General features: G+C 47.0%; 1 protein-coding gene across 1 annotated transcript in view; it reads right to left on the bottom strand.

The window, feature by feature from the left end:
• The window catches only part of DTNA (dystrobrevin alpha), a 234,294-nt gene extending 226,689 nt beyond the window's left edge, over positions 1–7,605 (bottom strand). Inside the window, exon 1 of the mRNA XM_055705134.1 lies at positions 7,402–7,605. The gene's annotated coding sequence lies outside the window, so the exon portion shown is untranslated. The remainder of the gene's footprint in view (positions 1–7,401) is intronic.
• Between the last annotated feature and the right edge of the window lie 5,060 nt (positions 7,606–12,665).

The raw sequence follows: 12,665 nt of genomic DNA on the forward strand, positions 1-12,665 counted from the left end.
CTAAAATTAGGGAACTGGGCTCAAGGGAGACAGGCTTCTGCAATCAAATCCCTCTGCAGACAAGTTCAAGTCACCTAGCTTTTCTATGTCCCTTCTGTAGAGATGTAGCTAATGTTTAGGTCTTCAAAAGACTTACAAGCATTTAATTATCAATTATTATATGGCCTGCACACATATGTTAGCTGACTGCCATCCATGGAAGGAGCTTAGCGTTTACTTGCTAGCTAACAACACACAAAGATTTTGGAAGCTATAATCTACATACATTCTGTACTGGTAACAGATTTCCATGCAACTCTTGCTCAGTGAAGTATTTCATACTTCAAAAGGTAATTCAAAACAAAAAGTGTGGCATCCACAGATTTCCACTGATCTCAAGCAGTACTAGTAAACGTGTTGGTAGAATCTGAGCTGGTAGCAAGCTTCAAGTGGTTTGTAAGGGGATTCACTGCAGTAAAGTGTCATTTTCCACATTCCCAGTTGTAGTAACAAGAGTGCCTGGATTCAAAAGATTATATAATAAACAAAGGATGCTATTTAATCTGCAAAACTGCAAGCAGAGAGCGACAAGGAAAGCACCGATTCTTCCTCTGCAATTTCTGACATGGCCCCTCCCCAAAAGAAGTCTCTCTTCAGGCTCTTTGCTTTAGTACTCAGCCTTTTGCTTTGGCAACTTTTTTCAAATTGCAAAGATCCCTATTTATTATGCTTATACATACAATTATCTACATCTACACGTATGTATGTGCTTTGCTGGCTGCCCACATTCAGGCCCATCTGTTAGGCTGGCACTCTGCCCACCAAGAAGTTGGTCGGTCCATTTCACTAAAGCGTAACTGTCAAGCTGTGATGCGCTTTGGTGGGCAGCCAAGGGCCCTTCTTTCTCCAGGGAGGCAAGCCTCCCAGAGCAACTCAAGTTTGTGTTGCACACCACATGACCATGCTCATTGACACGCATGCCAAAGCAAAGAAGATTTCAAAGAGGAAAGAAAAGAGGAGAGCTGGCTGGTACTTCAGACTGTGATCAAGACCTACTTTGTGGCAGTGATTACCATGGACAATGCTTCTGTGGCTAAGCACAGGCCAGCCATCATTTAACTTTAACTCTGGCACCAATCAAGTACAACAGGGCAATTGTGAGAAAACTCAATAGATGTAAACAACCACTATATAGGGCAATTCTGCGAGGCATAAGGGCATACACAAATAGCCTACAAAAGGCAGCTCCTTTCACAAGTGGGCAGACTTGGTAACTACAGCTGCCCAGGAACCAGGGGGCAATATCAGAACAAGGTGCATCAGATCTTCAATTCAGCTCAAATCTTTCCAGGAGGATCATACTACCATCTTGTGCAACTGCTCCCTCTTACATTTCTAATTAAAGCTAATCTTTACTTTTCTACTTGCACTATGTTTCATCTTTATCACTTGAAGATAGAGGGCTCGTAGTTTACTTTGGGGATTTAACCTTCTAATGGTAATAATTACATTTCAGAAAATGCTGCATTATCTTCTACTTTTCCTTCAGTCACCTGTGGACTTAGCCACGAGGAAGCTGCTTTAGGACCAGTCCACGTGGCTCTTCTTGTTGGATGGAAGCAGCTCACCAACCCTGCCTGGTGCCAAGCATGGTGCAAACACAGTTCCACCATCCTGCACAAGCCAAGATGAACAGCTTAGCATGGTCTCACTGTTCAACGGATCTATTCATCTGTAAGTATGACAAGCAAATTTTGGCACTAAACCAGCAGCTCTTCAGTTCCCCAGGAAGGCCCCAAGGGCAAAATTGTATCAGCCTTTTATTTAAACCAGTGCAGTCAAACTGCAGTACAGAGGAGTTTCACCAGTTAAATGAGCCTCCAATCACACCCTCTGTGTGAGGAGCTGGCGATCAGGAGGAAGTTCCGGCTGAACTTTTGAAAAGCTGCGAATAACACTGAAAGATTTCCTTTCCTCTGTTAACTTCCATCATGTCATAAAAAATCTTTTGTGATGTAAGAATCATAACGCAACAGTTTACAGAAGTTGCTATCACATGACATTTTAATTGCTGTTACCTTTACAGTCAACAAAGCCAAGGCAGAGCTTGTCAGCACCAAGAGAAAAGAAAATCAAGTGTGCTTCTGAAGTCTGAATTTCATTTTAAGCAAAATAAGCAGAGGCATCCAGACCACTACGTGAGGAAATTCCACACAAATCTTCTACTTCATTTTTGTAGCTCTTCACCCTTGGCTCTTCTGACATCTCTTCCAGCTAAGAAGATTAAAAAAGCCCAAATCATTTGAGATATTGCATTGCTTCTTGACATCAATCTGGTAGAGGATTTAACTGAAAAGAGCCTTTATTTTTGTACTGTGCGCATTATAGGATGGAATTGTGTTAAAGTTGTAATCTCCTTTGAACAATTATAAAAATCTCTGTATTCCCCTTTACAGGCTATTCTGGTTATACAAAGCATAAATGTAGTCTCTGTAAAATAAAAGATACAGCCTGGGATTTCCCTCTGGGTCCTTGTGGCATATGCTCAGGTATGTGAACTGTCAGTGGTACTTCTCACATAATCAGTATAAATATAGTGGCTACAGGAGGAGAAGATGACGCCACAGATTTAATGGTAAAGGTTTTGCATAGCATATAGGAACAGCATAAAATAATTATATACCTTAGCAGCAGTTGTGGATATGCTATGGATAGTAGCACAGTTGTGATCTCTTTTTCTCTTCACTGTGATGAAGAAAATACACTAGGACTGGATTTACGTCATCACAAATGAGAGGATTTAGCCCCACACATTTCAGTCCTGGGTATCTTAAGTAGCAGGGCAAAACCCTGGCTCTGCTGAAGTCAATAGCAAAATGCTATTGATTTCCGGGGGGGCGATACCACCTCACAACTTCACAGCGTTCCAATTCTATGGTAACTAAATCCAAAAAAGAGGTATTTGAAGGCTTTTCTTAGATCTTCATCTCTTTATAGAGTTGAGATGAGTTTATCTGGAGATTTCCAGTTCTGGTATCACTTTCTTCATCAGCGCAACTAGTCTTCAGGTTTGTTGATCTCCACACCAGGACACAAAGACCACTGAAATTCCCAAGTTCTTGCAAGAGGCATGGCATTTCATCTTAGTTGCTGAGACTGCTAAACCCTCCCTGCATTGATTTCTCCACATGTGACATTCTAAATGTCTATACATCTAGAGAATACCATAGGTGCATCTAACTTAAAAACAGATAAAGCATTTATGCTTTAATTGGAATTGGTCTGATTTAGATCTTAGGCTGGCACATCTTTCCTGCCTGTTTTCCAATGTGTATTGATTGTAACAGTTTCCCAATTTAAGATAATGTGAGAAGACAGAAGCTATCTTTGCAAGATCATTACCACACACACACCACCCCAAAACAGTGCTAATGTCTGTGATCACAAAATGGTGACTAGTTACATTAACAAGATTTAAAAATATACAGATCAATAATGTCCTGCTATGACTTTCAAATAAAAACCTCATGTACTTTCTTCTACAGTCCCTCTAGTAGCCATTGTAATGAAGTAGGAGAAGGAGCCATGGTATAACACTCCTTCGAGCCATTCCGACTGCCCCAGACACAATTGTCCCCCTGCCCCCCGCCCCCATTTTCAGCAAAAGTGTCATTCTTGTGCTGTTCGTGTAATCAGAATTTTGAGCATCTGCTTCAAAATGATTATAAATCAAGTAACTTTCATGCTCAGTTAGCTTGAAAAGATGGTGCTATTAATGATCACTATTCAAGGAAGTTCAGAATAACTACGTGAAGACATCTCTGATGTTGAGATTTGTTTTGTTTCTGAAAACAGCCGAGTGAGCAGTCTTCACTCTCACTGTTTAACATATTTCTGAGGTTACCACCCCTAAGAAATTTCAATTATTTTCATTAGCTTAGCAATAACACCAGCTTCCTCTGGAATCTGAAACAATACTGTCATTCCACAGCAACACTCAAAAGTCATTTAGCTTAGACAAATATTGGGGCCTATGAAGATGCAACACTGCTCTTACTCCTCTACTGTTTATCCAGTTTCAGAAGTCTGAAAAACCTGGTGCAAATCTACAATGCAGAAAGTGAAAATGTAAGCATTAGGTCATACTACTGTTGGATTTGAAACAATGTAAGAAATGAATGTGTATAGCCTGGCAGACCCAAGATTTTATACACGGATTCATTTCTGCATTTGTAGATATATTCACCTAGTCCTGTTGCTCTTTGGATTTTCACCAATACAACTAAAAGGCAATTCACCCAGTGATGTCAAGAGAAACTTGCCATTTGCCCACCACAGGTGAGCGATTGGTTCAAGTTAATGCACCATGATTTCCTACATGACCCTAACCAACATCCTTTCATTTCAATAAAAACAGGAGCAACTCTGCAAAGAAAAGGCTTCCCAGAGTCAGAGGACTGATTAAATGAGTTTTTCACCTGCTAGTTACTTGCCTAGGTGCACAATGAATGCAATGCACCCCATGCATGAATACCTCATAATACCAAATTTAAAGATAAGAGGTCTGACTCATCACTCCATTGCACCAGTTTTGTGCCTACGGGGCTCCATGTTCTTCCATGGTGACTCAGTCCCAGGACTCTTCTCTCTCCAGGAAAAACATCACAAGTCATGCAGTACATGTCAGACTTAGCCATCAACTATAATGCCCATTTGTATGGCAAAATTAATTGGAATGTAACATTCCATAGCACTTACATTTTGCTGTTATGCCTAGAGATAGGAACATACGTAATTACTATAAAGAGCAGCAGTTTAAAACATAGTCATTAGAATTAACCCTGTGACACATGGCAACACACTTAAGAAGCCCTGTTTAATAAAACAGTCCTTGCCAAATGTTAACAGTGTGGCTATGTGCAGGCTAAGATTAACAGCACAGAATTAAAGGAGAAGGAGATTAGTCACTGGAACAAAAAGTTTCTCCAGTACAGTTCTTATTCAAAGACCGCTGCCTTCACTTTCCTAACCCAAAGCTCCTGAAACAGAAGAAACTTTCTGGACAACTGTAAGACAGGCATTGACTATTTCTTCTGAAAGGACATGCTGTGTTTATGACAGCTATTTTTGGCTTTCAGCTACACAAATATAAAACATCAGGAGGCCGATTTTCTTCTCACAGTTTCATGTCAGTATATATTCATTGATTTCAGTGCAATTATATCTGATTATTTGCCTGGCATGGAAATTAAGACAGATCAGTGCTGACCCTTATAGGCAATTCTGAATAGACTTACGCTGGGCAAAATGGATAGGAAGAGATAATCTATTCTACAGTCTCTGACAATGTACAACTGTAGAAATAAAGGAAATCACTAATAAAGGACAAAATCTTCAAAAGCCAAACAAAACAAGAAAATCCATCCATCACCTTCCTCTAAACCTTAATAGATCGCTATCCAGCAGCTTACCATAACGTACTTTGTGCTTTTTCTCCTCTTTTTCGTTGTGGGATCAGTAGGTTACCCTAGCACACAGACATCACAGCCACATGTTTGTTTTCAGGACTGAGTCCTGAGGTGCTTCCCAGAGAGCACTGAACCTGCCATGGCTGAGCCTGCATAGTTTAGCCATCCTGAGCATTGGTGCACACAATCAGTAACACACCAAAAACTGCTAGTGGAAATGATAACACACCATTGGGAAGCCACATACACAGAGTATTACATGCATGAATTATCCACTTGCTCGCAATCACAGCGTGCACACATTTGTAATTTTGTATTTACTACTACCGCTACAAGACTACAGCACCTCATTTGATTACAGTTATAACTTATTAAGAGGTCAAGCCAGGAGCTGATATTTTATGTGTGACTTTTTATAGGAAGGAAAGATTTCTTTGTAAGCATAGAGTTCCTTGAATTTCAACTCTGTCTTGTGATAAAAAAAAAAAAACAAAAACAAAAAAACAAAAACCAGAACTCACATAAAACCACAAAAACATCTAGTGCACTAAATACCAACTTTGAATATATATAAGAACTTGACTGGTGACTGCAACAGGAGGGTGAAACCCAAAAATGTGTTAGTAGGACCATACTCTTGAGGAGCAACATAAATACATGAACTTAAAATGGACATGGCACTGGCTTTTATCTCTTGCCCATTTACCCTTTGACAACCAGAAACCAGTATGACTTCCAAAATCTATCACTCACTACACTCTAGTTACCATCATTTTTTTAGTGAAGAGGTGTCCAGTCATGTGCACGTTCACAGGTGCGAGAGACAACAACCTGGTGTTCTGGTGTTCAGGTAAAAGTTATGGAAACGGCTCCACAGCTATGTTAGGGTTAAACCACAGAATCCATGCCTTTACCTCCCATTATTATTAAACTACTTTTATATCCCAACAACAAGGGGGGGAGCAGAGATGCAGCATTCAGAAGTGAACAGTAAGTTACAAAACTTCGAACGCAACACAATATATTGACAGCCTACAAGCACCAAGTTTGTGATACTGCTTTTTGATTGGTGAAACTCTCATTTTAACATCTTCTGGGTCACCAGTAACTAGCAAGGATTATCAGACAACACTGATTCCTACCAACGTTTAAAGTACTATCTAAAACATCACCCATGCTGGCAAGCGGATCCAGTGAATAACTACCGGATTCAGCTGACCGCTGCAGTCACCAGCAATAGTTAATTTTAGGAAGCAGCTACTCTTTAGCATGGGAGTGTAGTACAAGCTAGTCTGGCTGCAATGACTTAAGATTTTCACCGCCAGTTACCAAAGTTTGCCAACGAGTCAGTGAACGCACAGGTAAAGACAGGGCTGCTGCGTTATGGGGTGCCATCCTTTCTTTCCTTTTACCTCAGCTGGCCATAAGACGTGACAGCAGCCGCGCAGGGACGGCCGGCGGCCCACCGGGCCCCCTCTCCTTGCCGAGGGACCAAGGACCTGCCGCACGGAGCGGCTGGGTGGGTCACTAGGAGATAGCCCGGCCGTGCCGCACGGCAGCGCACACTCACACACCTGCCGGGGCCCGGAGCGCCTCAGCAGGCGGCGCGAACCCGCCCCGAGGACAAGCGGGAGCGCGGCACGACCCACCCGGGCGGCCCCGGCGGGACCGGGGGGCACGGGCCGCCGACCCCACTCCTCGCCCTCCCCCTCCCGCCGAGGCCTCCCCGCCCCCGCCCCGCACACGGCGCCCCCGCGGCGCTGAGGGGGGGGAAAACCCCGGGCGCCCCCCGCCCGCTGCCCCACACAGGTAAACGGCAACAGGCGGCGCCCCCCGCCCGGCACCACGCACCGGCTGCCCCGGCCGGGATCGCTACCTCAGGCAGGCTCTGTGAGCTCCCGCCGCCGCCTGCTCCCGCCGCTGCCGCCGCCGGGGCGGATCAGCTGATATTTACCTGTGAGGTAATGCACGCTCCGTAAGGTCACCGTGCACCCGCCGGCACACGGTGCCAGGCAGGAGGAACGCCGGGAGCGGGAGTTGCTTCTCCGCCGCCGCCGCCGCGCACGGCGCCGGAGCGGGGCGGCCGCGCCGCGCAGAGGCAGAGGCGGCCGCTGCCGCTGCAGCTCCTGGCACATGCTGCAGGTGTCAGCGCAGGAGCTGCCCCGCCGCCCGCCCGCCGCGCCCGACCCCCCCCCCGCTGCGCATGCGCGCCCGCCACACCGCGCCGGCGCGGCGCTTCTGCGCCTGCGCCCTTCGCCGGCTGAAGCCGCCGCGAAGCCTCTGCCCGGCCCGGCGCTCCCCTCGGGGGACGCTTCCCCGCCAGCACCGCCGCTCGCGCGGGGGAGAGGGGGCGGCGGGAGGGATGACGTAGTGGGGCGTGGGGCAGGGGCGAGGCCGGGCGGCGGGCGGCGGGCCGGGGCCGGGGGGCGCCGCCAGCCCCCCCGAGCCCCCCGCTGGGGCGCGGCTCTGCCCGGGGGTGCGGGCGCGAGCCCCCCTCGGTCCCGGGGCGGCGGGCGGGCCGGGGGAGCGGCGCGGCGGGCGGGTGGGGAGGGATGATGTCATCCCCTTCTCCCGGGGAGGGGCGGGGCGGGGCGGGCGCTTCTCCCGGCGCGGGGCGGGACGGAGCGGGGAAGGGGGGCGCGACGCGGCGGCGCCTCCCCTGGGGCCGGGCGGGGGGGTACCGGCTGGTTGCGGCCCTCCGGCGGTGTGAAAGCGGCACGGGGCGCGCGGTGGCTCCGGCCGTGCTGCAGCGGGTGCGTTCGGGCCGGGCGGCACCGTCCCCGCGGGTGGTGCGCCGCCCAGCCGTGTGCCCTGGCGGGGGGGGAACCTTCCGCGCCCGGTCCCCGGTTCCCGAGGCCGCAGGGCGCCGGGCAGACCGCCGCTTTCGCACCGCCACACGCGGCGCGATGACGTACCGGGGAACGCACGTTGTGTCCAAGCCGCGGCCGGAGCCGGCCGCTCCCCCGGCCGGGGGCCGTGCGGGGGGCGGGGGGGGGCTGTGCGGGGCGCGCGGCGCTGCGGGCGCTCGGCGCGGGCACGGCCGCGAGGCTGGCGCGCGAGTGTGTGGGCGCCTTCCCAGCGCGTCCGGCTCGGAAAGGGATGAGCAGCGAGAGCTTCTGCCGGTCTCGAAACCAGCACGTTCAGGCTTGGCGAAGGAATCGAACTGTCTCTGCTGCTGAAGTTCTCTGACCCGCCTGGGGGGGGGAGGGGGGGTTCCCCTCGCTGGTCGCGTAAACCGTCGGGATTAACCATAGAGCTGTAACGCGCAGGTACCCGAGGAGAAAATTGGGAACCTTTCAGAAAAGCAGCCCCATGTTTTCTTTCCTCCATCATGTATTACCTGAAAATAAAACAGAGCTATCCGCATTAGAAATGCGATGTACAGTCTTTAAAACAATGATATTTGGGAGTTGGGGGGGGGGGGGTTTCTCTTCAGCTTTCACAGATTTTCCAACCCGCTCACGGAGACAACTAACTGTATGTATAACTGTTTAGCTACAATACTTAACCTTGAGCTCAGGTAACGCTTAAGGGTCTGGATCCTGCTCATCACATGGTGTCAGGAGGACTGAAGGCTTTTGAGGCGCACTACAACATCAGTCCTGTGTCAGGACTGATGCTTTGACTAGTTGGAAGGCAACAGGAGGAGATCCCAGATTTGTCTGGAGAAGCAGAAAAGTGAAAAGGGGGGAGGTCTGATCATGCTGGAGGCCCCAGTGTGCCTTGTTAAGATAGCTAGGGCACTGCATTACCCAGCTGCGTGCAAGTACTTAAGAACGTGATAATCCTCATTTAAAAAGCAGTGTGAGGGGTTGAGCACAGGAGAAAGGCATTGTGCAGGCAACACTGCATTCTCACACCGATGCCTTGTTACACCACTTGCAGTAACTGCCCCCCTCATGCTGCTGACATAGTGGGAAGAAGCAGTGAGAAGAGGATGAGAATGCGATTGAGGTGTAGTAGCTACTACAGAGTGGCCCAATGGTATCCTCTGTCTTGGTAAGACACACCAGGAGTGTGGTAGGGATGGAGTGGATAAGGTGACACAGCTGCTGAAGTAAGGTGTGAGGTCGGGGAGAACAAGGGGATTGAAATGGGAGCTTGAAATGAAGCGCAGTGGGTGATGGAAAGCCGGCAGGGAAGTCTGTGTACCTGCAGAGTGTATCAGTTGTGGAAGCTGATTATTATTACCAGAGTATAGTAGAAAAATGCAGGGGAAAGGCAGCATCACAGAGGATGAAGTGAGTGAGCCTGCAGCAAGGGATTCTGTCACTGTAGTGACGAGGTAAGGGAAGACTTGCCTTTCAACAGAGACATTTAAACGACAGTAACATTACTGGAAAGGAAGAGTGACACATGAAGAGGATCAGACCACAGGAGAATCTGTCCTTAAAATCTCTGTTTCCAGCTCACCAGAGAATATGCCAGCAGACCATGATGCTCAGTAGGGATCCAGTTAAGACATTAACGGGGCTGAGGATGTTCATAGCTTTCTGGGCTGCTAACCCAGGAAAAGCTGCTGTAAATTATAGCTTCTGAGGCTTTGTCAGGGAGTGTCGCTTCATTTCTTGAAATTATGGACTAAACTCATCACTGTTTTAACATGGCACTAAATTATTTGCACTTATGGGCAGTTCCACCACAATAAACCATAATCTTTCATTTGCTACAACATGCCCTTCCAAGGCTAAGTGGCCAAAGGATGCCCGATTCTATGGCTCACAGACCCAGCTGTGATGGTCTTTGCGTGGCAGGAGAGGTAATCTTTTCAAGGGGGATCAAGACCAGAGTTAGCAGACTGCTTTTCAACAAACTGGCATTGCCTAGAAGGCAGAATTCCCATAGAGAAGTGCTTTGATTCCTGGCAGAGCACAGCAGAAGCAGGACATTAGGGCTTTATGCTCCTCTAGGTGTGGTTAGCAGTCTTGGGACTGCTAACAGACGTGTGTGCCTGCATGATGGAGCTGCTGCCACATAAGGAGTTATTTTGTTCAGGGTGCACCGTACATCAATGTATTCTAAGAGTTTTCCTCAAATGTCCAGTTTGTAGGAAAGCAATGTGATTATTTGGTTTGCTTGAAATGAATGAAAACCAAACCAAAAGTGAAAGGCTCTGCTAAAAAAATCCAGCTTCTTAGCCAGTCTCATGGAGATGCTGATGGTACAAATGCAAATGCAGATTTGTTACGGGGCAGTCTGAGGGTTGCCGCCTGCAACTCTAAGATCTATTTCAGACATCTTTTCCTTGCAGGAGAGGCATTGCTTGTGTCTACCAGAGCAGGCTTCTCTCTGCAATCACACACCTGAAAACTTTTGTCCCTTCTTGTACCTGCAAAGCAACACACTCCATTTGCTGATCCTTTATACAGATCTAGAGCAGTTCCTCTAGGAGCTGCCTCTTCATGTCCCTTTATGGGGAAGCATTTGAATAATGTCACAAGATAGAAAATACTCTGAAGTTTGTTAGCTTCACCTGGGTTTGTCATCAACTCTAGTCAAGTGCAAGCATTAATCAAATTAAAGGTTCATTCTAGCCAGGTGCAAGGTCAAGCTCCAGATCACAAGGCTGGAAAACAAGAATGACTGGGAGTCATTTAAACTAAAAACGTCATTCTAGGGCAAACGTAACAACAGGTTCTTCCTTTGCTGCCCTATTATATTTCACCTTGAGTTTTGTAAGATGTCTCATCCAGAAAAAACACAGGAGCCTAATTTGCACCTGTACTGTGTGGCTTGGCTTGTTCCCTCCACGCACAAGAGTGTGACCAGCTGTGGTTTTGTTTGAAGTTCAAAGTAGTTCCTGCACTCCTGACCTTTCTGCTGCACCATCTAAGCAAGCTGTCCTATCACTCATTGTCCAGCTCTTCTTTCCAGCCAGCAATTCATAAGGGAGTTTACAAACCCTTTACTAGCTTTCCTGCATTTTACGTTTAATAATAACATTAAAAGCTATGAGCTCTGTAACAGCCCTCTCAAGTTTTCCATACGTAGCCAATTTCCTCTTGGGTAACAGAAATGGTTCTCTAACATTGAAGATGACAGACATGAGAACGACACGTTTTGACCAAGCAGCTCTCCCACCATTTGGTGTCAGCTTCTGGAGTTCCTAATTTGACATCTCCCTGCTCCGCCCGCTGCTGAAAAATGAGAGAAGATCACACCTCCTACATCTAAGAGAGTGTGAGGAGAGCAGGAATCACACTAGACAGTGCTGATCTTAATGTCACTGTTAACAAATCTAATCTTTCCCTAGTTCATCTATCACTGTGCCAAGCAGGCATCCTTTTGTATGATTAAGTGCCTGTGAAATCAAATAATAAACTTAATATGTTCCATTTGGGTATATTATCCAAACTGGACTGTTGGATACATCATCATTACTATGATATTTGACTTGTCGGAAATGCCAGAATACAGATAATAATAGTAAAAATACGGACACTGTATGTTAGTCATTGCCTTGACTCATTACAGGACAGAGAATAAAGTTCATACTGCACTCTGGAAAAATGCCGTGCTTAACACTGAGATGTCACAGAGAGAAACAGGATTTCTAGTACATAGAAATAAAATAATTTAGTGGGAAATATGCTGGCAGAAAACTACAAAACACTTTGTACGCTGTATTATTGTAATTTTTTCATTAATAATTTTATTTATTCACTCCTTAGAAGAAGGAAATGGTGTTGACTACTCAGCATCAAATTATGTGTGTAACTCTGAGCTTTCTTAATGACCTGGAAGTTAAAATTGTGACTAAGTCTGTTACTAAATTAGTAGCTTTGTGGAAACTGTGTGAATTTTATTCAGAATAGGATGGTAGTCCCAGAGAGGTCACGCTGTACCAGAAATACATTGCAACAGACGTTTATTTGCTTGCAAAATGAGGGGACTATTCACATCTAACACTTCTAAAGCACCTTCTGGGAGTATTGCTTACCTACTCCAAGGGGAGTTTAAAACCTTTTTAGTGGCAATTGTTACTAGCCATTACTTGGCACTGGTGAAACCAGGAGACATCTGCCTTCCCTTGGTTTGATGCTGCCATGGTGTGACTGCTTTTCAGCTGAGCTCTGATGTGTTCCCACCCTCTCCGTACGAGTCTAGTCTGTCTACCAGAGAAAATAATGGGCTTGAAGGGAATCTGAGAGGAGCACAACTGTTTTAGAAAGGCGGACAAATGCATACCACAGGAGGCTGCAAGGAAGCAGAGTGATT

This window comes from Falco cherrug, chromosome 3 (assembly GCF_023634085.1).
Source record: "Falco cherrug isolate bFalChe1 chromosome 3, bFalChe1.pri, whole genome shotgun sequence".
Taxonomy (NCBI): domain Eukaryota; kingdom Metazoa; phylum Chordata; class Aves; order Falconiformes; family Falconidae; genus Falco; species Falco cherrug.